This window comes from Suncus etruscus, chromosome 9, assembly GCF_024139225.1.
Source record: "Suncus etruscus isolate mSunEtr1 chromosome 9, mSunEtr1.pri.cur, whole genome shotgun sequence".
NCBI classification, from domain to species: Eukaryota; Metazoa; Chordata; class Mammalia; order Eulipotyphla; family Soricidae; genus Suncus; species Suncus etruscus.
This window is the reverse complement of record NC_064856.1, coordinates 6,636,698-6,659,442: the sequence shown is the minus strand read 5'-3', so window position 1 is coordinate 6,659,442 and position 22,745 is coordinate 6,636,698. Positions and strand designations below refer to the sequence as shown.

General features: G+C 47.7%; 2 protein-coding genes across 2 annotated transcripts in view; both read right to left on the bottom strand.

Moving 5' to 3' along the window:
* The window catches only part of RASSF2 (Ras association domain family member 2), a 53,009-nt gene extending 47,611 nt beyond the window's left edge, over positions 1-5,398 (bottom strand). Inside the window, exons 1-2 of the mRNA XM_049779467.1 lie at positions 5,325-5,398; positions 4,891-4,964 (exon numbers count right to left, since the gene is read on the bottom strand). The gene's annotated coding sequence lies outside the window, so the exon portion shown is untranslated. The remainder of the gene's footprint in view (positions 1-4,890; positions 4,965-5,324) is intronic.
* Positions 1-22,745, bottom strand: part of TMEM230 (transmembrane protein 230) — a 768,807-nt gene that overhangs the window by 466,245 nt on the left and 279,817 nt on the right. The gene's annotated exons all lie outside the window — the stretch shown is intronic.

Sequence of the window (22,745 nt, the reverse complement as noted above, 5' to 3'; positions counted from 1 at the left end):
GAAAGCCTCCTCACTGCTTCCTTTGAGAGCCAGCTGTAAGTATGCATCAGTCCATCACCAATTCCCTTCTAGTTTTGTATTTAATGTCTGTTAATGTTTGTTTGTTTGTTTGTGGGCCACTATGGATTATGCTCAGGGTTCACTCCTGGCTCTGTGCTCAGAAATCGTTCCTGGCATATTCAGGGATTAAACCCCAGTCTGTCACAGGTCTGCAGCATGCAAAACAAATGCCCTATTGCTATGCCCCAATTCTCTGTTAACTTTTTAAAATTAATTTTGGAGTTATAACACTCTTAGTAATGCTTTTTCATGAGCATAATTCTTTTTTTTTTTTTTTTTTTTTTTTTGGTTTTTGGGCCACACCCGGCAGTGCTCAGGGGTTACTCCTGGCTGCCTGCTCAGAAATAGCTCCTGGCAGGCACGGGGGACCATATGGGACACCAGGATTCGAACCAACCACCCTTGGTCCTGGATCGGCTGCTTGCAAGGCAAACGCCGCTGTGCTATCTCTCCGGGCCCTCATGAGCATAATTCTAACATCACCCCCATTACGAGTGTACCTATCTTTCTCCCCCAAGGACGACATCCTAATTTCTTCCTACCACAACCCTCCACCCATACAGGCATATACACCGGCTCAATTGTCTTCCCTATCATTTTGCCTTGGAATCTTCACAACAACCTCATTGTGTATCTTTTATGTATCCCACATATGAGACAGATTATTTTGTACCTATCCCTTTCTTTCTGAATTCACTCAGCATGATCTCTTCTAGTTCCATCTATGTGGCTACAAATTAAGTGATTTGTATTCTTTCTTAGAGCTGCATAGTTTTCTACTGTGTATAAATAGTGCCACTCGTGCAAAGCATCATGTGCAAAGCATCATCGCCTTCCCCCAAGCATTTTGCTCTCCCTGATCCACTTCAAAGCTATCATTGCCCTTTCTGTTTTTTTTTTTTTTTTGGTTTTTGGGCCACACCCGTTTGATGCTCAGGGGTTACTCCTGGCTATGTGCTCAGAAATCGCCCCTGGCTTGGGGGGACCATGTGGGACGCCGGGGGATCGAACCGCGGTCCTGATCCTTGGCTAGCGCTTGCAAGGCAGACACCTTACCTCCAGCGCCACCTACCCGGCCCGCCCTTTCTGTTTAACCACAAGCAGCTTCTTGAGCACTTGCCGACTGTCTGAGCACCAATCACAATATCCCTGTGGAGACATCCTCCTTTCCATCTCCTGGCTGAGGAAACTGGATAGCATGGAGGTAAGGCATTTGCCTTGCATGCAGAAGGTCAGTGGTTCAAATCCCAGCATCCCATATGGTCCCCTGAGCCTGCCAGGGGCAATTTCTGAGCATAGAGCCAGGAGTAACCCCTGAGTACTGCTGTGTGACCCAAAAACCAAAAAAAAAAAAAAAGGAAACTGGGACTAGGTGACTTTTTAGCTACCGACTAAAACCTCTCTACTTGGCTTCCCACAGAAGTTGGCTCTAAGACCTAAGATAAGTGTTCAAGTGCAAGTAGAAGGGGAATAGACTGGGGCCGGCGAGGTGGCGCTAGAGGTAAGGTATCTGCCTTGCAAGCGCTAGCCAAGGAAGGACCGCAGTTTGATCCCCCAGAGTGCCATTTGGTTCCCCCAAGCCAGGGGCAATTTCTGAGCTCTTAGCCAGGAGTAACCCCTGAGCATCAAACAGGTGTGCCCTCCCTCCACAAAAAAAGAAGGGGAATAGGCTGGAGAGATAGAACAGCAGTAAGGCATCTCTGCCTTGCATGCAGCCGATCCAGGACAAACGGTGGTTCGAATCCCGGCATCCCATATGGTTCCCTGTGCCTGCCAGGAGCGATTTCTGAGCACAGAGCCAGGAGTGACCCCTGAGCATCGTCGGGTGTGACCAAAAAAAAGGGGGGGGGAGTGGGAAGAGAAGTGGAAAGTGGAGAAGGGAAAAAAACAGTCAGTGAAGGGCACAGGTTACAACTGCGAGCAGCTGAGATCAGGGCAAAATCTCAGACTGGGTCCCAAAGTTACCCCATGGATTAGGCAAGAGCAGAGGTAGGTACATATGCTCCATCAGTAACGGGCTGAAACCAGGGATGGTGGGAAAGATGCTGCCCGAAATGTTGTATCCCCCAATATTACAACTGGAAACTGGGGCACTTGGCATCCTGTGCCCAACTTTTTTATTCAAAGAAACGAGTGACCAACCATCAAAAATACACTGCTTATCAAATGAACCTAAAGAACTTTGGGTTGCCATGATCAAGGAAAGCACAAAGTGCCATTTTGTCAAATGTCACCAATGCCCCTTCCTGTCCAATAGGACAGGGAGTTTGATCCCCAGCACCACAGATGATCCCCAGAGCCCTGCCAGGAGTGATCCCAGAGTACAGAGCCAGAAGTAAGTCCTGAGCACCAGTAGGTGCTCCCTGGCCCCCAAAATGTTACCAATGTTTAAGTCCTTCCAGGTCACTCTGCTCATCCTGTGGGAACTGCCTAGAGGCCCTTCTACCCTCCCCTCTCCCCCACCAATTCCTAGTTCGACCACTATTGCCCAGGGCATGAGTTCTGCCACTTCAAGCTGCATCAACCTATGATTACAGGCTAGTCTATGATGATTAAGATGACCCCCTAGAAGCCTCCAACCCAGGTTGGGATGCTGCTTATTGTGCTTTTTGCCCAGCCCTGCCCCCACCCCCCACAGCCACATGCAACCCATAATCACAGGGCTGCATGGCTTGGCCAGTTTCAGGACTTGTTTGAAGCTCTTAGGATGGGGCAGGGACATGTTTAACCAGGACCTAGTGTGGAGGTTTCATAAGTAGCACTGACCATAAGAAGCACAGGAGAGGTCAGGAGAGGGCCAGAGAATAGTCTCAGCTACAGCCACAAGACAGACTGTTCTGACCCAGGAGGACAGCTGAGGCCTGCCCAGTTTCTCACTGGTAGGGAGCAAGAGGGAGACATAGCACCCGAGGGCTGATCTTGGGTTCCCCTCATTGTATTTTCCAGCTTCTCCCAGCAATTCTCTAGCAATCAGGGCCTGCACACCCCACTTCCTGTCCTGCTTAAGGACCCCAGAATCTCACCAGAGAGGAATGAGGTATTCATCAGACTGGGGTCCCTTAGTGCATTAGCAACAGGCCTCCCGTTCTGGCAACTTTAATAGACCAGCCCTTGGCACCCCAGCAGAGGTGCCAAGACATCCTGGGCGCCCCTCCAGCCTGCACTCAGTTATTCGTAAGCAGCTCACGCATGAAGGCAGACACAGAACTGGATTCTGGTGTACCAGGAAGCAAACCCAGCAATCAGAGCAAAATGCAAAGGAAAGGGAAGCTGAGAAATAGGAAGCATGAGAGTGGGTCATCGGGCAGCCCTGGCCAACTCCTCCGAAAACAGACTAGAGAGCCCCCCAACACAGAAGCTAAGTAGAAATACAGAAAGATGGGCTTTAGCACCCCAAGTCAGAAGAAGGCCTCTTTCAGAAAGAGGGTTCAGCCAAACAGGGGCTGAGTATGTACTCAATCAGGTGCATGGAACAAGCCTCCTGTGCCTAGAAAAGATCACTTAGGAGCCCATTGTCCCCAGACTCATCTATGTTTGGCTCCCCTCACAAGTCCTTCACCATTCCAGCCAGATTCCCAAAGCATAGAAAAGAAGGTAGAAGAGCTTCATTGTGTCCGTGCTGGATCCCAAAGATGATCCTGCCTCCTGAACAGCTCTCTCTGCCTGAGGAGAAAGTTCACCTACCAGACACTCCAGCAAATCCCCAGCCCACTCACCCAGGGGTGCTGACTTCAGCTCCCTCCTAAGAACAACGTTCTGCCCAAACTACCCCCATTCTCCGTGTTCAGTCCTCAACAGACAGCATTTTCTAGCCCCAAAGGTTCACTGGGACTCTTGACTCCCAAGCACCAGTAGCTGCTGGGGCCCATAAGTAAGGGCCCAATTTATAGAATCTCTGGGCTCAGACCCCATGCTACACAGGAAGGAAGGAAGAAGGAGGGAGGGACGGAAGGAAGGAAGGAAGGAAGGAAGGAAGGAAGGAAGGAAGGAAGGAAGGAAGGAAGGAAGGAAGGAAGAGAAAGAAAGAAAGAAAGAAAGAAAGAAAGAAAGAAAGAAAGAAAGAAAGAAAGAAAGAAAGAAAGAAAGAAAGAAAGAAAGAAAGAAAGAAAGAAAGAAAGAAAGAAAGAAAGAAAGAAAGAGGGAGGGAGGGAGGGAGGGAGGCCCGGAGAGATAGCACAGCAGAAAGAAGGAAGGAAGGAAGGAAGGAAGGAAGGAAGGAAGGAAGGAAGGAAGGAAGGAAGGAAGGAAGGAAGGAAGGAAGGAAAGGAGAGAGGGAGGGAGGGAGAGAGAGAGGGAGGGAGGAAGGAGATAGGAGGGAAGGAAGATTGGAGGGAAAGAAGGAAGTTAGGAGGGAAAGAAGGAAGATTAGGAGGGAAGGAAGGAGGGAAGGAAGGAGATAGGAGGGAAGGAAGAAGGAAGACAGGAGGGAGGGAAGGAAGGAAGGAAAGGAAAGGAAAAAGGGAGAGAAGGAAGGAGAAAAGGAAGGAAGGAAGGCAGGAACTCTTCAAACAATGCAGAGTATCCCAGCCAGAAGTTCCTTGGATCTTCAGCCCTGGCACAAGTTGCCATTGAGTAAATGTGCCCGGCTGAGGAAAACAGCCAACCCTAGACTGTCCCCCCAGACACTCTGGAAAGGCCTTGCAGCACCTCCCTGAAGGAGTTATTGTTCCTCATTCTTTCCCCCATAGTAGTAAGACCGACAGACAGACAGACAGGCAGGCAGGCCGGTGACAGGCACCGGTTGGGTCTGCTACGAGTCTCGGTTGGTCAGTCGGTCGGGTGGGCCCATTGGGGCGCCCATTCATTCGCCACGCGCAGGTAGGTACTTACTCCTCGGGGTCCTTCTGGCTGGCCAGAGCCGAACTGTCCCGTTCTGTCGTTCTAGGGTTCGGGGTGCCCGACACCTGGGGACAAAGGACGTGGTAGCAGCCAGGATCAGGGGGGCCCCCAGCTAGCTGGCCCCCGAACCCCTGCAGCCGCTGTGCTCTCTGCAAAATGCAGAAGTGACAGATCCGCCCGGCTGCCCGCCTCTGGGGCCAGACCTGGCGCCTGGCGCACCCCAACCCTCGCAAGCCCGCTGGAGCTCAGCTCCGCACCTGCCGCGGTCCAGGGGGGACCCCGGGATCAGGCGGGGGAGCAGGCGGGGAGCCCCAACTTGGGCCCGCCCAAGACAGAAGGTTCGGGCGGCCAAGTGCGAATCCCCGGGCCCCCCTCGAACTAGGGGTGGCCCACAGAGCGCCCCCCGACCCTTTGCCAGCCCCTACCCGGCCCGCCGCTCCTCTCCCCGGCTTCGATCTCCATCGCGCACCCCATCCTCGCCCCTTCTCTTCTGCCCTCCCCGGGGCGGGCCTCTCCCCTCCTTCCCTCCCAGACAAAGCTGCGGCCGCCCCGCCCCGAGACGCCCCGCAACGCCCCTCCAGCCTTGGGGGCGGCCTCCTCCGGGCAGGGGACGGCTGGGAGGGCGGAGGAGCTGGGCATCTCCCCTCTCCGAAAGGGGTGCATGTCGATGGACACTCCCCGGGAACACTCTGAATGCTCCCACCTACCTCGAGCACCCCCAGATTTCCCAGCCTGAGCAGGAGATGGGAATTGGCTCTCTCTCTCTCTCTCTCTCTCTCTCCCTCTCTCCTCTTTTTCTCTCTCCTCTCTCTCTCTGTCTCTCTCTGTCTCTGTCTCTCCTCTTTCTCTCTCTCATCTCTCTGTCCCTCTCTCCTCTTTTTCTCTCTCTCTCCTCTCTCCTCTCTGTCTCTGTCTCTGTCTCTCTCTCCTCTTTCTCTCTCCTCTCTCTCTCCTCTCTCTGTCCCTCTCTCCTCTTTTTTTTCTCTCTCTCTTCTCTCTCCTCTCTCTCTCTCTGTCTCTGTCTCTCTCTCTCTCTCCTCTTTCTCTCTCTCCTCTCTCTCCTCTCTCTCTCCCTCTCTCCTCTTTTTTTCCTGCCTATTCCAAAGAGTTTACACTGAGCAGTGAAGCTCAGCAAGGTTCCTCGGACCCGAGTCCAAGTCAGTGCCCAGGACAACAGGACTCCAGGGAGGGACCGACGTGACAGTCATGCCAAGGAGCCAAGTTTCTTTGTCCGCCTCCCACTCCCCCTCCTTAGCCATTCATTCCTGCAGCTCCAGCTTCAGCACAGCTGCCCGCCCTGCCCTTCTGTGTCCCCTCCTTCTCGGAATATTCCTGCCGCACCCCTCACACACGCTGCCTGCCCAGTGGGTCCCCCAGGTCACAGCACCAGGGTGGAAAGAGGGAGGCCTAAATGGTTAACAGGGAGTCAGCCTGGATCTGGGTTCTCTGCCCATCCCTCCTGGAAGCCAACATTCTTCACTAAATTCATTGTTTGGATCGTGGAATGTGTCTCCCATAGAAACAATGTTGGAACTGGTGATCTGCTTCCCAGGCTAGCCACAAAAGTCTTTTGAACCCAAAATGCAGCTGTGGGGTGGGGGTTGGAAAACCATCAGCTCCCCCAGAACAAGCAGGCCACTGATCAGTTTATCCGTTCTGGGAGGAAAAACCTCCTGGTTCCTCCCCGTTGAGGAATAAACTAGTGTTCCTTTCCATCCCCAACCAGCACCCCCACTTGGGGCCAGAGCTCCAGCTCTGTGGAGCTCCTTTCTTGACAGGTAACAGAAACACCCTGGGGAATGGATGATGAGGACCTGGGGGAATCCCTATAATCTCAGAGACCGGAAAGTACAACTAGCGTAGTAAAAGGAGTCAAACCCAAGCCTGGTGTGGACTCCTGTCACACGGGAACTTTGCTCTGAGGGGCCCAGGCTCTTCTTTCCCCAAAGCCTTGCATGCAGGCATCAGAAAATCCACCTTGCTCCTTACCATGTTTTTTCCTCTCACCACTCATCAAAGAATTCTCACGTTAACTCCTGCATAGCCTCCCAGTCTTAAAAGGGGTTCCCCTGCTCTTTGTGTTTAATATTGAGCCAAACTGACTGTGGATGGCTCAGGGATGTGGAAGGAAGAGAAAGCCTCTGACAGGATTCCTGAAGCGTAGCTAAGTGGGTCAACTACCCATCATTTTCCTTCAACTTCTCTCAAGCACTCCTAAGTCAACTTGTGAATCAATCTGAGAGTTTTACACACAAGCCCACATCCTATTAGATTGCTAGCATCTGAATAATCTTATTTTCCCCCCACATCAACTCTTGTCTCTTTTTTTTTTTTTTTTTGGTTTTCGGGCCACACCCGTTTGATGCTCAGGGGTTACTCCTGGCTAAGCGCTCAGAAATTGCCCCTGGCTTGGGGGGGAACCATATGGGACGCCGGGGGATCGAACCGCGGTCGCGATCTTTCCTTGGCTAGCGCTTGCCTCTAGCGCCACCTCGCCGGCCCCAACTCTTGTCTCTTAAGTAATTAACTTTCCAGTAGCAAACACCTGAACTCAATAACAGCTTGACCTTCCCTGTATTGAAGACACATGTGGCCTCCCTTCCATCACTGTGGCAGGAAGCTTCCCAGTTGACTAAATTAGTCTTTAGTCTCATCTCCCAGGAGAACAGCTCATTGGCCCAGCTTAGGTCAGGTGACCATTCGGAGGCCCAATCAGCTAGTGCGAAGATAGGCTCACGTTGTCCAACCTGGGCTGCCAGGAATTCTAGTGATAGTCTAGTTATAATCTAGCTGTAATCTCCATCTAGCTATAGTCTCCATAATAAATTGACTTATCAGCTTAACACAAAACCATCTTCCTTTCTTTCTTTTTATCTCTTTTATGGTGTCAGCGATTAAATCCAGGACCTTGCATAGACAGGTAAGCTCTATCTGAGAATATCTTCTTTCTTTCTCCAAATTACATCATCACCTGCACACCTCCGATGAAAACAACGTGTCACATCTATTATCTCGATAAAGCTAAGGAGGGAAAGAAACACACATACCAAAAAGAAAAAAAAAACTAATTTTACTACCTGGGGGAAAAGAGCAGGGTACAGGAGTCCTAACTGGAAGGTGAGTTACTTGTTGGATCAGGGTCTGAAGTTCCCTGGATTTGCTTCTGAGCTTAGGAGAGCTGCCTCTGATACTCTGCATTCAACACCTTCCCCTTCCCAAAGTAGCAGAGAGTTATTCTCAGAGCCCGGAAGTCTGAGGGAGCTGAGAAATTTAGATTCACAGGCCTGTAAATCTAAAGACCATGACCCTATTTTTGTTCTCAAAAATGAGAAGTAGGGTGGTCCTTTGAGCCTTGGTCACAGAACTTGCCAAGCTTATCTCTCAGGAACAAGATGATATGAATGAAATGAGCCCACTTGATCTCATTTAATCCAGAGCTCAGTGGCAGAACATTTGATGAGAAGGCCACCTATTTCCATTCCCAGCACCAGCCCAGGTGCCACGTGCAGTCCAGACGATGCTGTTATTAGCATCTCATGTGTCACAGCAAGTGTATGATCGCCAGCCTGTCACAACGAAGTATGCCACCTCTTCACCTACCCACAGCAGCAATAATGGGAAGGAAAGGCAGTGGGACGTGGCAGGAGAAGAGAATCCACTTTATCTACCACTGAGGACTTCCCATAGTTGCTAAAAAAGTGGGCTTTTATTCAAAATGAAAAAGTTGACTGAAGTTCTTATAATGTTATCTATGTAGAATCAGATGAGGAGCTGGAGAATAGAGTACTTGACTTGCACAACACTGACCTGAGGAAGATCTCTGTGATTCCTGAGACAGAGCCAGGAGTAAGGCCTGAGCATTGCCAGGCGTAGCCCAAAAGCAAAAACAAAACAAAACAGATGTGTGAGTGTCAGGCTCCAGAGAAATGGCCTGGCTTCCAAAGTTGGTGCCCTTCAAAGACGGACTGGTGAGAGGAGAAGTAAGGATTGAAAGAGATAGCTCGGGGCGCCAGAGAGATAGCATGAAGGCAGGGCATTTGCCTTGCATGCAGAAGGACGGTGTTTCGAATCTGGCATCCCATATGGTTCCCCGAGCCTGCCAGGAGCAATTTCTGAGCGAGCCAGGAAGAACCCCTGAGCGCTGCTGGGTGTGACCCAGAAACCAAAAAAAAAGAAAGATAGCTCAAGGTCCCCTAAGCACACTAGGAGTACCAAGAATTCCCGAGTACAAAGCCAAGCATAACCTCTGAGAATTGCCTAATGTAACCCCCAAATAAAAACAAACAAACAAAAACACACATTTAAAAAAAAAAAAAAGCCCAAAGAGATAGCTCAATGAGCTGAGCACAGACTTTGGATGCTGAAAGCTTGGGTTTAGTCCTCCGAATAGCAAGGTCCCCTGAGCACCACTGGGAATGATCCCTAGGTAAATAAGCTCAGGCTAGTCCCCATTCCTGCTGGGTGTGGCCCCAAGTTCAGAGTATATAACTTTGACTCATTCATTTCAAACAAATATATGGGCCTGGAGAGACAGCACAGCGGCATTTGCCTTGCAAGCAGCCGATCCAGGACCAAAGGTGGTTGGTTCGAATCCCGGTGTCCCACATGGTCCCCCGTGCCTGCCAGAAGCTATTTCTGAGAAGACAGCCAGGAGTAACCACTGAGCACTGCCAGGTATGGCCCAAAAAAACGAACAAACAAAAAAAAACAAATATGTTTTTTTACATAAAATATGTCTGGCAGAAAACTTCTTTTTTGAGAGGGTGTGGGCCAGGGTGCTCAGGGTTTACTCCTGGCTCTGTACTCAGAAATTACCCCTGACAAGCTCAGGGGAACATATGGATACCAGAAATAGAACCCTGGCCAGCTGCATGCAAGGCAAACACCCTATTGTTGTGCTATTGCTCCAGCCCCTGACAGAGAGCTTTACCTATCGACAAAGTCTCTGGACCATCATCCCTCTAAACAAAGGGTTGATAAATAGAATCTAGTAACTAAACTATTTCCAATTAGATTTCATATAGTTTTCCTCAGAATCCATTCAAGCTGCTTATAACCCCAAGGTTACATTCCATCAAAGCTTTCCTTCCCTTTTGGGATGTATTGAAATTCTAAGTGTACTTGTATTTAATATTAATGTGCAAATGTTCATCTTACACGTTGGATACACATTCAGAAGCATAGTAAAAGATATTTCCTAGATATCTGTGCTATGTGTGGTGCCATAGTGAAAAGTCATGAGAATTGTGAAGCCAAAGGAAGAAAAATGCATTAAACCTTAAGTATAATGCATTAAAATGCATTAAGGACACCACTTGGTAGGCTCTGAAACTGAGACGAAGGGGTGTAAATTCACACCATTTGGTTGCAGAGAAACTGAAGGCATTTGAGCTGGTCTAAGTAAAGAGAGACTGATCTTAAAGAACCAAGTGTAGGGGCCAGAAATATGGATCCAGTAGTTGAGCATAAATCTAGCATGTACAAGGCCTTGGGTTCTCTCCAGCATCACATGCCCCTCCTACCTAGCTCAGGGTCACCAATCCTAGTGGCTCCTAAGTCTGAGAAAGTAACCTCAGACTCCCCAGCACCGCTGGGGATGGCTCCTATAAAATAATAATAATAATAATATCCCAAAGTTTTATTATGATTATCATTAATATCATTATCATATTGGAGGGTTGGGGGCCTATACTTAGGAGCTATTCCTGGCTCTGTGCTCAGGAATGGCCCCTGGCACTACACAGAAGAATGTGGCGCTGGGACTCAAACTAGGATCCTGCTGAAGCAGCCTCATGCAATGCAAGTGGCGAACCTTCTAAGAATTCATAGGCTGCTTGCTAAGGACACAGACATAGAGATGGGTGGAAAACTGGGGACACTGGTGGAAGGAAAGGCACACTAGTAGTGGGATTGGAACATTGAATATTGGAAATAACTTGAACAATTTGGTAAATCACAGTTATAATGAATTTTTTAAATAATTCGTAGGAAGGTAGTTTTTTAAATGTGGGAAACTGTGACTTAGAGAATCTTTCTTTTTCCCCTCTTTCTCCCCTCACCTTTATCCTCACTCCCTTACCCCAAAATCTTCTATTTCCTTCTTCATGTCAGCATACTTGTGACCCCCAGATTTGTATGATTAAGGTCCAATTTTCACATTTCCTCATTGAATGTCTGGGTGGGGAACACAGCTTCTGTGCCCCATACTGTGGCATGTGGCCCACTATATAGTCAGGATTCACTGAAAGGGAAGTGGGATCAGGAAAGGTGGAAGGACAGTGTTTAAATCCAAGGGCTCATTTCAGCCACTCAGCCCCCATCTGAAGTCTCTCCTCTGACTGCCTGGTTCCATGGCAAGGCCTGGGGGCCCCTCTCTATGGGTCTGTGACCCCTGGGTGCCCTGACAGATCCAGAGGCTCTCTGAATATGCTGTGCTTATTTAAGTCCCCCCCGCTCTCTGCTGGCCTGTTCCTCTCATAGCAGCATATAGGTGGTATGAGAGGGTATGTATGTGTGTAAGATAATGCCCAAGAGCATAGTCAGAGACCCCAGAGCTGGGCTATGACACCAGAGAGTTGACCTCAAGGCCCTCTGTCCTTGCGCTTTCTTCCTCCTCCATGTCTGATCTCCGGGAGGAAGGACAGGTCAAGCCCTTATCCAGGTCACTGGCTCCAGCAAAACATGAGACCAACCAGCTAGCTGGAGGTTGTGCTATGCTCTGAGCTTGAGGGGGGTGGGGGGGACAGTCATCATTACATGGCACTCCAAGTGGCCGACATAGAGAGAATCAGAAGAACCAAGATTTATGCCCTGCCATCATGGTCCTTGGGTCCCCCATCATCCCATACTTCTACTTTTTGAGGTTTTTTTTCTTCACACCCAGCTGTGCTCACGAGTTACTCCTGGCTCTGTGCTCAGAATTCGCTCCTGGTAGGCTTGAGAGACCATATAGGATGCTGGAATTCAAATAACCATTGGTCCTGGATCGGCTGCGTTCAAGGCAAATGCCCTACTGCTGTGCTATCTCTTCAGCCCTATACTTCTACTTTTTGTCATTATGACATGACATCAGTCACTTAGCCATTCAACAGACATATGACCATGAAGCAGGCCAGACTCTCTACTTCTTTCCTTATGTGTTGCTGATCTATGTAACAAGAGATGTAAACATAGATTGATGTGGTGCATTAATGGCTTAAATATCAACATCTCTCTCTTTTTTTTCCCTTTATTTTAGCTTTTTCTTTTTTTTCCTTTTTCGTCTTCAACATCTCTCTCTTACACACACACACACACACACACACACACACACACACACACACACACACCTAAGTTCAGGAGAATAGCCTCCTAAAACCTATAGGACACTGGAGAGTGACGGAGAAAGTGGCACTGATTGAAAACATACACAGACTTAGGACATAGCTCCAGAGCTGCTAAATAATGAAGTCAGTGGTTCTGCTGTTTGACCTAGAAAAGGTCAAACTAACACACATGCTTACATATAAACAGGCACACATATATTCTTACACATATTCACAAACGCATAAACCCTTACCCACACCCACTATGCATTGCTCCAGCCCCAAACCTTTTCTTATTTTGATAAAAATCACAAGCAAGATTTTCTCAATGACAAAATAACCTAATTTTTAACACACATACACACACACACACACACACACACACACACACACACACACACCTGGTGACATTAGAACTGTATTTCTAGTAAGCTAGAGAAACTTCTTGTTATACTTGTGAAAAAAATTTTTCTTCTTTATTATCTTATTTTATTTGTTTGTTTTTGCAGGCCATACCCAGAGATGCTCAGGGGTAACTCCTGGATTTGTACTCCGGAATTGTTCCAGGTGATGCCTGAGAACCACATCGGGTTCCAACCTAGGTTAGCCATGTGCAAGTTAAGCACTTTACCAGTGATAATATTGCTCCCACACCAAACTTTTCTTATTTTGATAAAAAGCAAAAACAAGATTTTTTTCAGTGATCCAATAACCTAGAATTTTAAATTCCCTTTAATAAAAATTCAAAGAGGGACCGGAGAGATAGCATGGAGTTAGGGTGTTTGCCTTACATGCAGAAGGACGGTGGTGCAGAAGGACGGTGGTTCGGTCATCCCATATGGTCCCCCGAGCCTGACAGGGGCGATTTCTGAGTGTAGAGCCAGGAGTAACACCTGAGCGCTGCCGGTTGTGACCCAAAAACTAAAAAATAACAAGTATAGTACACAAGGGAAAAAAATATGACATGGAAAAGAGGAGAAACATAAGCCATCAGGGTTCAGGAAAAGAAGTAAAAGAGAAAATTAAAGCAAAGCCACAGGAGAAGGATTAAATAAAGCAGCAAAATTTTTCACAATAGAGAAAATTTAACAAAGACCATGGAAAAGAGACTTGAAAGAAAATGAACCCCAGAAGATTCAGAAGGGCCACAAATTTTAGCACAAAAGAGAGGATAATAATGGAGACTGGGGGTGGGTGGGTGTTGTCAGCTGAGAGTGCACCTGGCCTGCAGGTGGGAGGCTGTGAATTTGATCCCTACACCTCCTCCCTGCTGACAGCACTGCTGCAGGTGTCCCTAGTGCCACAATAAAGAGTGGAATCTCAAGAACACCCCAAATATGTGTGAGCACTATTAACACTGACTGGATGACTCTGGCAAACACTGTATAACCAAGTGTGTAAACACAACAACTCTTGAGTGTTCAACTTCCAATCAGTGTAGTAACAACCAAACAACAAAAAAGGGGAAGGAAAGGTGGAAAATTAAAACAAAACAAAAATAGGGGCCGGAGAGATAGCATGGAGGTAAGGCGTTTGCCTCACAATCAGAAGGCCGGTGGTTCAAATCCCAGAGTCCCATATGATCCCCTGAGCCTGCCAGGAGCGATTTCTGAGTGTAGAGCCAGGAGTAACCCCTGAGTACTGCTGGGTGTGACCCAAAAACCAAAAATAAATAAATAAGTAAGTAAATAAATAAAAACCAACTTTTTTAAAAATGATTAAAAATAAACAAAGAAAGGCCAGAGCAGTGGTGCAAGAGGTAAGGTGTCTGCTTTGTCTGCGCTAGCCTAGGATGCTAGCAGTTCAATCCCACAGCGTCCCATATGGTCCCCCAAGCCAGGAGCGATTTCAGAGTGCATAGCCAGGAGTAGTCCCTGAGCGTCAACAGGTGTAGCCCAAAATCCCCCCCCCCAAATTAATAAGTAAAATAAAATAAAAAAAAGGAAATGGAACAATAGCACAGCACATTGCCAACCCAAGTTCGGTCCTCAGCATCCCATTAGGTCCCCCAAGCCTGCCAGGAGCAATTTCTGAGTAAAGAGCCAGGAGAAACCCGTGTGTGGCCCAACACCCCATCCTAATAGGTGTAGAACGAAAGCAAAAGAAATTCAACAGATATACATTGGCACTCAAAGGCTTAAGTTTCCTCAAACAAAACCTTGAATTTATATATTAAGCAGGTGTTCTATAAGAAATAAATACAATTATGTATTTCTTAAGTTTTTCACCAGAATTAAGAATGAGGTATGTGTGTCAAGAACTTTTGTCCCATTGGTGGTGGGAAATGTTCTCTGGTAAAGGTTGTACATTGTATGACTGTAACTCAATTATGAACAACTTTATCTATGGGGGGGGACCGTATTATGAATAACCTTGTAACCACAGTGTTTAAATTAAAAAAAAGTGTTTAAAGAAATTGTATCCTGGGGTCAGAGAGATAGCACAGCACTTAGGACAGTTGCCTTGTATGCAGCCAACCCAGGCTCAATCCCTGACATTCCATATGGTCCCTCCAAGCCTTCCAGAAGTAATTCCTGAGCATAGAGCCAGGAGTAAGCTCTAAGGACCATTGGGTGTGTCCCAAAAATAAAAATAAAAAAGAATTTTTGCCCCTGTTCTTGTCATTTAACATCTGTCCCCAGTGTTTAAAATAATGCCTGCCATCTAGAGGCCCCAATGAACTGCTAAAGAAATAGACTAATGTATACCAACGTGTCCTAGCACTAATCATATCACCATGTCAAATGGACTGATTTATGCCAATATGTAATGAAAGTATTCTTTTTTTTTTTTTTTTTTGTTTTTGGGCCACACCCGGTGACGCTCAGGGGTTACTCCTGGCTATGCGCTCAGAAGTCGCTCTTGGCTTGGGGGACCATATAGGAAACCGGGGGATCGAACCACGGTCCATCCAAGGCTAGCGCAGGCAAGGCAGGCACCTAACCTCTAGCGCCATCGCTCGGCCCCTAATGAAAGTACTCTTCAGAGACAAAAATGCTATTGTTGTTGCAGCTGCTGCTGCTGTTAATTAATAAAGGTCAAGTCACTCATTTAAAAAAAAATGAGTTGTAGGCTTGCAGGGCTGGAGTGATAGCACAGTGGTTAGGGTGTTTGCCTTGCATGCACCTGAGTCAGGTTTAATCCCTAACATTCCATATGTCCACCGAGCCTGCCAGGAGTTAATTCTGAGTGCAGAATTAGGAGTAACCCCTGAGTACCATCAGGGGTGGCCCAAAACCAACCAAACAAAAAATCAGGTGGAGTGCATGAGAGACAGTGCAGTAGCTATGGTGCTTGCTATACAGATAGCCAATCTAGATCCCAGCCCTAGCACAGGACCAAGTGTAAGCCCTGAGCACATAGGTATGTTCCAAAAACAAAAATTAAATTGATTCTAAATGTTGATCCAGTAACATTCAAAGATAAGAGGACCTGAGGATGAGTGAAAGGCAAGAAAGTTCCTGTAATTCAGGTAAAACACCTCCAGTTTGACCCCCCTCTGCTGCAAACATGAACAACATATGGTCCTGATGGTTCTGCTGTCTGGGACTCCTGGGTGTTGTAACAACAGAGCATATGCTCTTTAGATCATGTACAGGTGTATGTGAGCATGACAACTAAAGATGTGTGAACAAGGGGCTGGAGGGATAGCACAGTGGTAGAGTGTTTGTCTTACATGCAGCCGACCCAGGACAAACTGTGGTTCTGTCTATTTAACTATTTGAAGTTAAACTATTAGAATTATGATAATAAAGCAAAATGCAAACAATTAAGATGTAGAAACAGCTGAAGAGATAGTACGAAACAGAAAGGGTTGGATGTGGCCCACTCAGGTTCAATCCCTGAGCACCAACAGGAGTGATTTCTAAACACAGAGCTGGGAGTAAGCTCTGGGCACTGCTGCGTGTGTCCCCAAAACAACAAAACAAGAACAAAAAAATGTAGAAATAATTAAAACAGTGTGGGCAAAAATTTGCTAGATATCCTGATTTGTTATTATTTTTAGATATGAAATAATGCTGGAGATATAGTACAGTGGGGAGGGTACTTGCCTTGTGTTTTGCTGACCCTGGTTCCATTTCCAGCATCCTGTTGGGTCCCCAAGCATCACTAGGGCATAATTATCAAGTACAAGTAGGGCATTTACCTTGCATGCAGCCGATCCAGGAGAGACCCAGTTCAATTCCTGGCATCCCATATGGGCCCCCAGCCTACCAGGGGGCAATTTCTGAGTGCAGAGCCAGGACTAACCTCTGAGTGCCGATGGGTGTGGCCCAACAACCAACCAATCAATAAATAAATAAAGTTTTTTTTAAAAGATGAAGAAAAATTAGAGCTTTGTTAATGAGTGAGAGAAGTAGAATACCTGTCTTGAATAAAGACAGGGGGTGTGGGAGGAGGGAGGTGGAGGGCATTGGTAGTGGGAATGTTGCACTGATGAAGGAGGGTGTTCCTTTTGTGACTGAAACCCAACTACAGTCATGTTTGTAATCATGGTGTTTAAATAAAGATATTTTTTAGAGGATTGAAAAGTTTTTTATTATTAAAAAACTGTTAAGGATATTATTATTATTATTATTTTTTTTTTTTTTGGTTTTTTTTGGGCCACACCTATTTGATGCTCAGCGGTTACTCCTGGCTATGCGCTCAGAAATCACCCCTGGCTTGGGGGGACCATATGGGATGCCGGGGGATCGAACCGTGGTCCGTCCTACGCTAGCGCTTGCAAGGCAGACACCTTACCTCTAGCGCCACCTTCCCGGCCCAAAGGATATTCTTTTTTTAAAAAAAGCTATCAAAGCATGAAGTAAGATGATTGTCTTGTATGCAGAAGGACGGTGTTTTGAATCCTGGCATTCCATGGGGTCCCCCGAGCCTTCCAGGAGCAATTTCTGAGATTAGATCTAGGAGTAACCCCTGAGCACGGCTGGGTGTGACCCAGAAACCAAAAAAAAAAAAATCTATCAACATAAGAACAAAATTTTGCACGTAGGTATGATGACAGATGTTAACTAGTTGGTCCTATTGATCATTTACAATATATACAAATATGAAAAAAGAAAAAAGAAAAATTAGAGACCAATGCAGATGTGTTTTAGAGTACCCAAGTAATACTGACATAAATAGGTCTACTCAATGGGCTTAGTTAAAACTATATGAGTGTCCCCTAGACACTTGGTGTCTGTGTCTTTGATGTTATTGATCTTTGAGTAACATTGAGGTGAGTTAATGGGATGAGATTGGGGCCATAGTGATAGCATGAAGATGTGTGGTTTTTTTTTTTTTTTTTTTGGTTTTTGGGCCACACCCGGTAACGCTCAGGGGTTACTCCTGGCTATGCGCTCAGAAGTTGCTCCTGGCTTGGGGGACCATATGGGACACCGGGGGATCGAACCACGGTCCGTCCAAGGCTAGCGCAGGCAAGGCAGGCGCACCTTACCTTTAGGGCCACTGCCCGGCCCCATGAAGATGTGTTTTAGAGTACCCAAGTAATACTGAGAGAAATAGGTCTACTCAATGGGCTTAGTTAAAACTGTATGAGTGTCCCCTAGACACTTGGTATCTGTGTCTTTGATATTATTGACCTTTGAGTAACATTGAGGTGGGTTAGTGGGATGAGATTGGGGCCAGAGTGATAGCACAGTGAGTAGGGTGTTTGCCTTGCATGCGGCCACCCTGGGAACTTTGATCACCAGTATTCCATATGGTCCCCTGAGCCTGCCAGGAGTAATTTCTGAGTGCAGAGCCAGGAGTAACTTACACACACACACACACACACACACACACACACACACACACCAAAATATGCCAGCTTCAAGAGAGGTAGGATCCAATAGAAGTATCTCTTTTATCTCTTCTGGTAAAGATTGGTGACAAAAAGATGAAATACATTGTCTGACAATTTAACCGCTATGGGGTAGAGAGATATGTCAGGGTCAAAGCAGATGCCTAGCAGTCCCCAATACCAATGGCCTCCCAGTACCACTGGTTATTAACCTCATAAAAATTGGGAGGATTCTGGGTAGGTAGCACAGATGTAAGGCATTTGCCTTGCATGTAGCCTACCTGAATTTGATCCCTAGCAGCACATAAAATACCCTGAGCCAGTGGTCCTCAAACTATGGCCCATGGGCCATATATTGTATTTGTATCTGTTTTGTTTCTTTATTGCAAAATAAGATCTATGCAGTGTGCATAAGAATTCGTTCATAAGTTTTGTTTTTACTATAATCAGACCCTCCAATGGTCTGAGGGACAGTGAACTGGCCCCCTGTTTAAAAAGTTTGAGGACCCCTGCCTGAGCCCTGTCAGGAGTGATCCCTGAGCACAGAACCAGGAATAAGCCCTGAACACCACCTGATAGTCTCCACCCACTCACCCACTCATAAAAAAGTAAACTTTTTGACTGTTCTTAAGTCCTTTTTGAATTATTTGTTCCCTCTATATTTATTAACTAGCTGGGAAGTTAAACGATAACAACTCTATGGGCTGCAGGGAAAGGAGAGGCAAGATGGTATGAAGTGGGTCAGTTAGCTACTGGAGAGAGCAGAGGGGTTTGGCCTCCTGTTCCTCTTCAGGGTTGAAGCATGAAGGTGGGCAAGGTCCTGGGATCTGAAAATGAGTCGCTGCTGTGCCACAGCCTATCAGGCATTGTGGCTCCTTGGCATCTTCAGGGTTGAGGAAACCTGGAAAAAAAAGCTTCTGGAGATTGCTAGGGGTGTGAGAGCAATCCACATTTCCCAGATACCAAAGAAGGGCATAGAAAGCAGAGGGGCAAAGCTGAGGAACTGGGGAAGAGAATCCAGGGAAAGGCAGTCTGGGACCTGCCAGAAGTAGTGGGGACTCAGTGATCTTGGGGGAACCAGGCAGGAGGATGCTCTACCCCAAACCAGCACCATGCCCACCAAGATCAGATGTCTCCCTCATCACCTGAAGGAAGTAAATGCTCCATAAATCTGCCTGATGTTATAGGCAGCAAAACTGTGATGATAGGCCAGAGAGGGCTCAAGCATGGGAGTGAATGCCTGGAACTGTGGTCATCCCTGGGTCTCATTTCTAGCAGGTGGAATTCTGGTGAATCCCAGAACCACTGGCTTCAGGAATCAAACCAACAGGCTACAATCACATGCATCTTTGGGAGTGGTTCCAGGGCCCCTCCCATTCCAATATTGCTGGGAGGGGCCCCCCTGAAAAAAATTGATATAAAACTCTAAATTTACTAGAAGTTAATTAATATATTTTCATCTACTAGTTAAATGCAGGTTCAAAGCTGAGATTAAGGACCTGATTGATAGTCCAGGAGGTAGGGCATTTGCCTTGCATGTGGCCAATATGGGTTCAATCCTCAGGACCACATATGGTCCCCTGAACCCTGCCAGGATTGACCCCTGAGAGCAGAACCAGGAGTAAACTCTGAGAACTGCCATATATGTTTCTCCCCTCCATCCCCTCAAAAAAAAAAAAAAGTACCTGGATTAAGATGCACTAAAAATTACACACACACACACACACACACACACACACACACACACACCTTTCATGGGTAGGACATTGGCCTAAAAATTCAGTGAGAGGCCCAGGAGATGGCTCGGTGTTTCTAGTGCATGTCTGGCAAGCTTGCACTGTGGGTCTGATTCCTGGCACCACATAAGTTTCCTGAGCATCTCCAGATACATCCCTGAAGATCCCAAAGAACCCTTAGGTATAACCCTGAAGGCCCCCAGGACCACTGGAGTGGCCCAAGGAACCCCAGCAGTGCAGGGCCTGAGCAGTACCACTTTCTTGGGCTCTTGAGTGAGACTCAGTAGTGGGGATTCCAGATTTCCTGAGCACCACTTGTAAGGATTCTGCAAAAAAAAAAGAGTCAAGTGAAAAACAGGCCGGAGACAGTTTACCTAGCTGGGGCACAGGCTTTGCACATAGGCAGCCCAGGTTCCATCCAAAGCACAACCGCAGTCCTCTGAGCAATCACTCTAGCAACCCCTGATCACAGGGCTTGAAGCAGCCTTAGAGCGCCTCCAGATGTGGTCCCCAAACAAACTGAAAGAGAAATGAAAAGCAGCTGTTCTTTGCTGCCAGGAGGGTGGCCCATGGACCACTATCACCGAAGAGTGAGCTCTGAGAGCAACCCCTGTCCCCCACCTTCGGCGAGTGTGCTGATGTGAATGCCCGCATTTTCCAGGCTCTGGACCACATGGACTAGACAAGACAGGACTAGTTGCCTAAGGGGTTGGGGTGAGGGTCTCACAGAGGGGGCGACGTCTACATTGTATGTCCCAGAGTTGCCTGAGAAGGAGAAGAATGTGAGTTCAGCGTCGTGGCAGGCCTGGCCTGGCCAAAGATCACTGAATAAGCCCATATGGTTGGAGCGCAGAGCAGGAGGGGAGCAGGAGTGTTCCGCTTCTAGGGCCAAGAAATAAAACTCCAACTGCGTCGAGGCCCTGTTCCCGCGAGGTTTCTGGAACACACGTTCCCCTACAAGGGAACCTGTCCAAATCTGCAGGGCTTAATGCGGAGCCGCTGCCGCTGACACCCCTCAGGAGCATGGCAGGCCAAAAGGAGTCGGCTGGGAGACGTTTGCTGAAGGACAGATGTGCTTCCGGAGCCAAAAAAAAAAAAAAAAAAAAACAGCTGCCAGGAGCCAGGAAGGGGCAGGGGGGCCAGCTGAATCAGTGAAATGAGTCCCTGGGCTGCTAGCTGCCTGCAGGAGCAATGACCCTCCACCCAGGCCTCTTATCCAGCTTTCAGGGCCTTCACCACAGTAAAACCTTGACCTTCCTGCCCTCCTGGCCTGGCCTGCTGTGAGGAACATCCTGCTTGCTCTGAGCCTTCCCACACTCCACCTAACAGCTTTGCTCTGGAGATTTCCCTGGCTCAGTATCCAGCCCTGCGTCTGAGGGGGAACAGGCCTGAGCTGTCTAGCTCTTCCAAAAACCTTAACCTCCTCCTCCTGCCCGGACCCTGGCCATCAAGGAAGCAGGAGGAGGAGGAGGATGCAACTAAGGGACTAGACAGAGTGTCACTGCTGAGTTCAAACAATTGGCTCTGGATCTGAGGCAACAGGGGAAATGACATCCAAAGGGCAGACAGGAGGGCCAAGGAGATGAGTGTTTGAGGAGGCAGGAGAAGTCGGATGGAGCCTTCTTGTCTTATAGCGGCCACGAGGGTACATTCTGGTGATAGTGGGGATCCTTTAAAGAATGGATCTGTGCTAGCCATCAACCATGACCTTTTGGGCCAGAGCGATAGCACCGCGGTGTTTCTGAGCGATTTCTGAGTGCAGAGCCAGGAGTAACTCCTGAGACCATCAGATATGGCCCACCACCACCCCACTTTTCATTAAAACCAACAATGGCCTCTTGGCAGGAGAAGCCAGTGAGCAAATATCTGGAAAGACTGCTGATTTGAGAAAGAAATTTCCACCCAGGCAAAATGCAGGACAAAGTGATCACCTTCTAATCCTTGAGTCCTGATAAATGGACAAAGTCATCGAACAGAAAGTTTCATCTGAAGAACTGAGCTGACATGGTTGAGGGCTGGGGGTCCTGGGGCACTGGTGGAAGGAAGCAAGCTCTGGGAATGGGTGTGGTGCTGGAAAGTTGTATGCGTGAACAGCGTACTCGACCGTATTATAAATCCTGGTTCCTCAATAAAAATGGTTAAAAAAAATTTCAGTGTTCCTGGCTGGAGGTCAGCTGGATACTGACCAGAGGTGTTAAGGCAGTGCAGGTGCCTTGTATGCAGCTGACCCTAATTCGATCCTCAGCACTGCATATGGCTACAAAGACCTCTGAGAAGAGTCGAGATTAGTCCCCAAGAACCCCTGGTTGTGGTTACACTCCCCCCCCAAAAAAGAAAATCTGGATACAAAGCAGGGACAACAAAGGGCCAAGGGCCAGCACAATAAATAGTACAATGGAAGCTCAACACAAAGAGTGATGAGTGCCGTTAGAGAAATAACTACACTGAGAACTATCATAAGAATGCGAATGAATGAGGGAAGTAGAAAGCCTGTCTCAAGTACAGGCGGGGGTGGGGAGGAGGGAGATTTGGGACATTGATGGTGGGAATGTTGCACTGGTGAAAGAGGGGGTGTTTTCTACATGACTGAAACCCAACTACAATCATATTTGTAATCAAGTATTTAAATAAAAATATTAATTAAAAATAGTACAATAGGAAGGGAGCTGCCTTGCATGTGGCCGACCTGTGTTTGATCCTCGGCATCCCATATGGTCCCCCATGCACCACTAACACCAGCCAGGGCTGGATGTGGCCCCAAAGCAAAGAAAAAAACAAATGAGGGAGCAATAAGAAAGGAAGGGAGATGGGCGGTGAGGATGAACTGTAAGCAGCATTTGTCTTGCATAGTCTATAAGAGACCCGTAGAAGCATCTGGGGGCTAGCTTCAGTGCTGCTCATGTGAGAAGGGGATCCAGCATGATAAGGATGGTCCCCCACCTGGCCCCAGGCGAAGGCCACCCAGCAGATGAGGAACACGGAACAGGGGCTCAGCTGTGGTAGTTCAGGATCCTGTGCCAA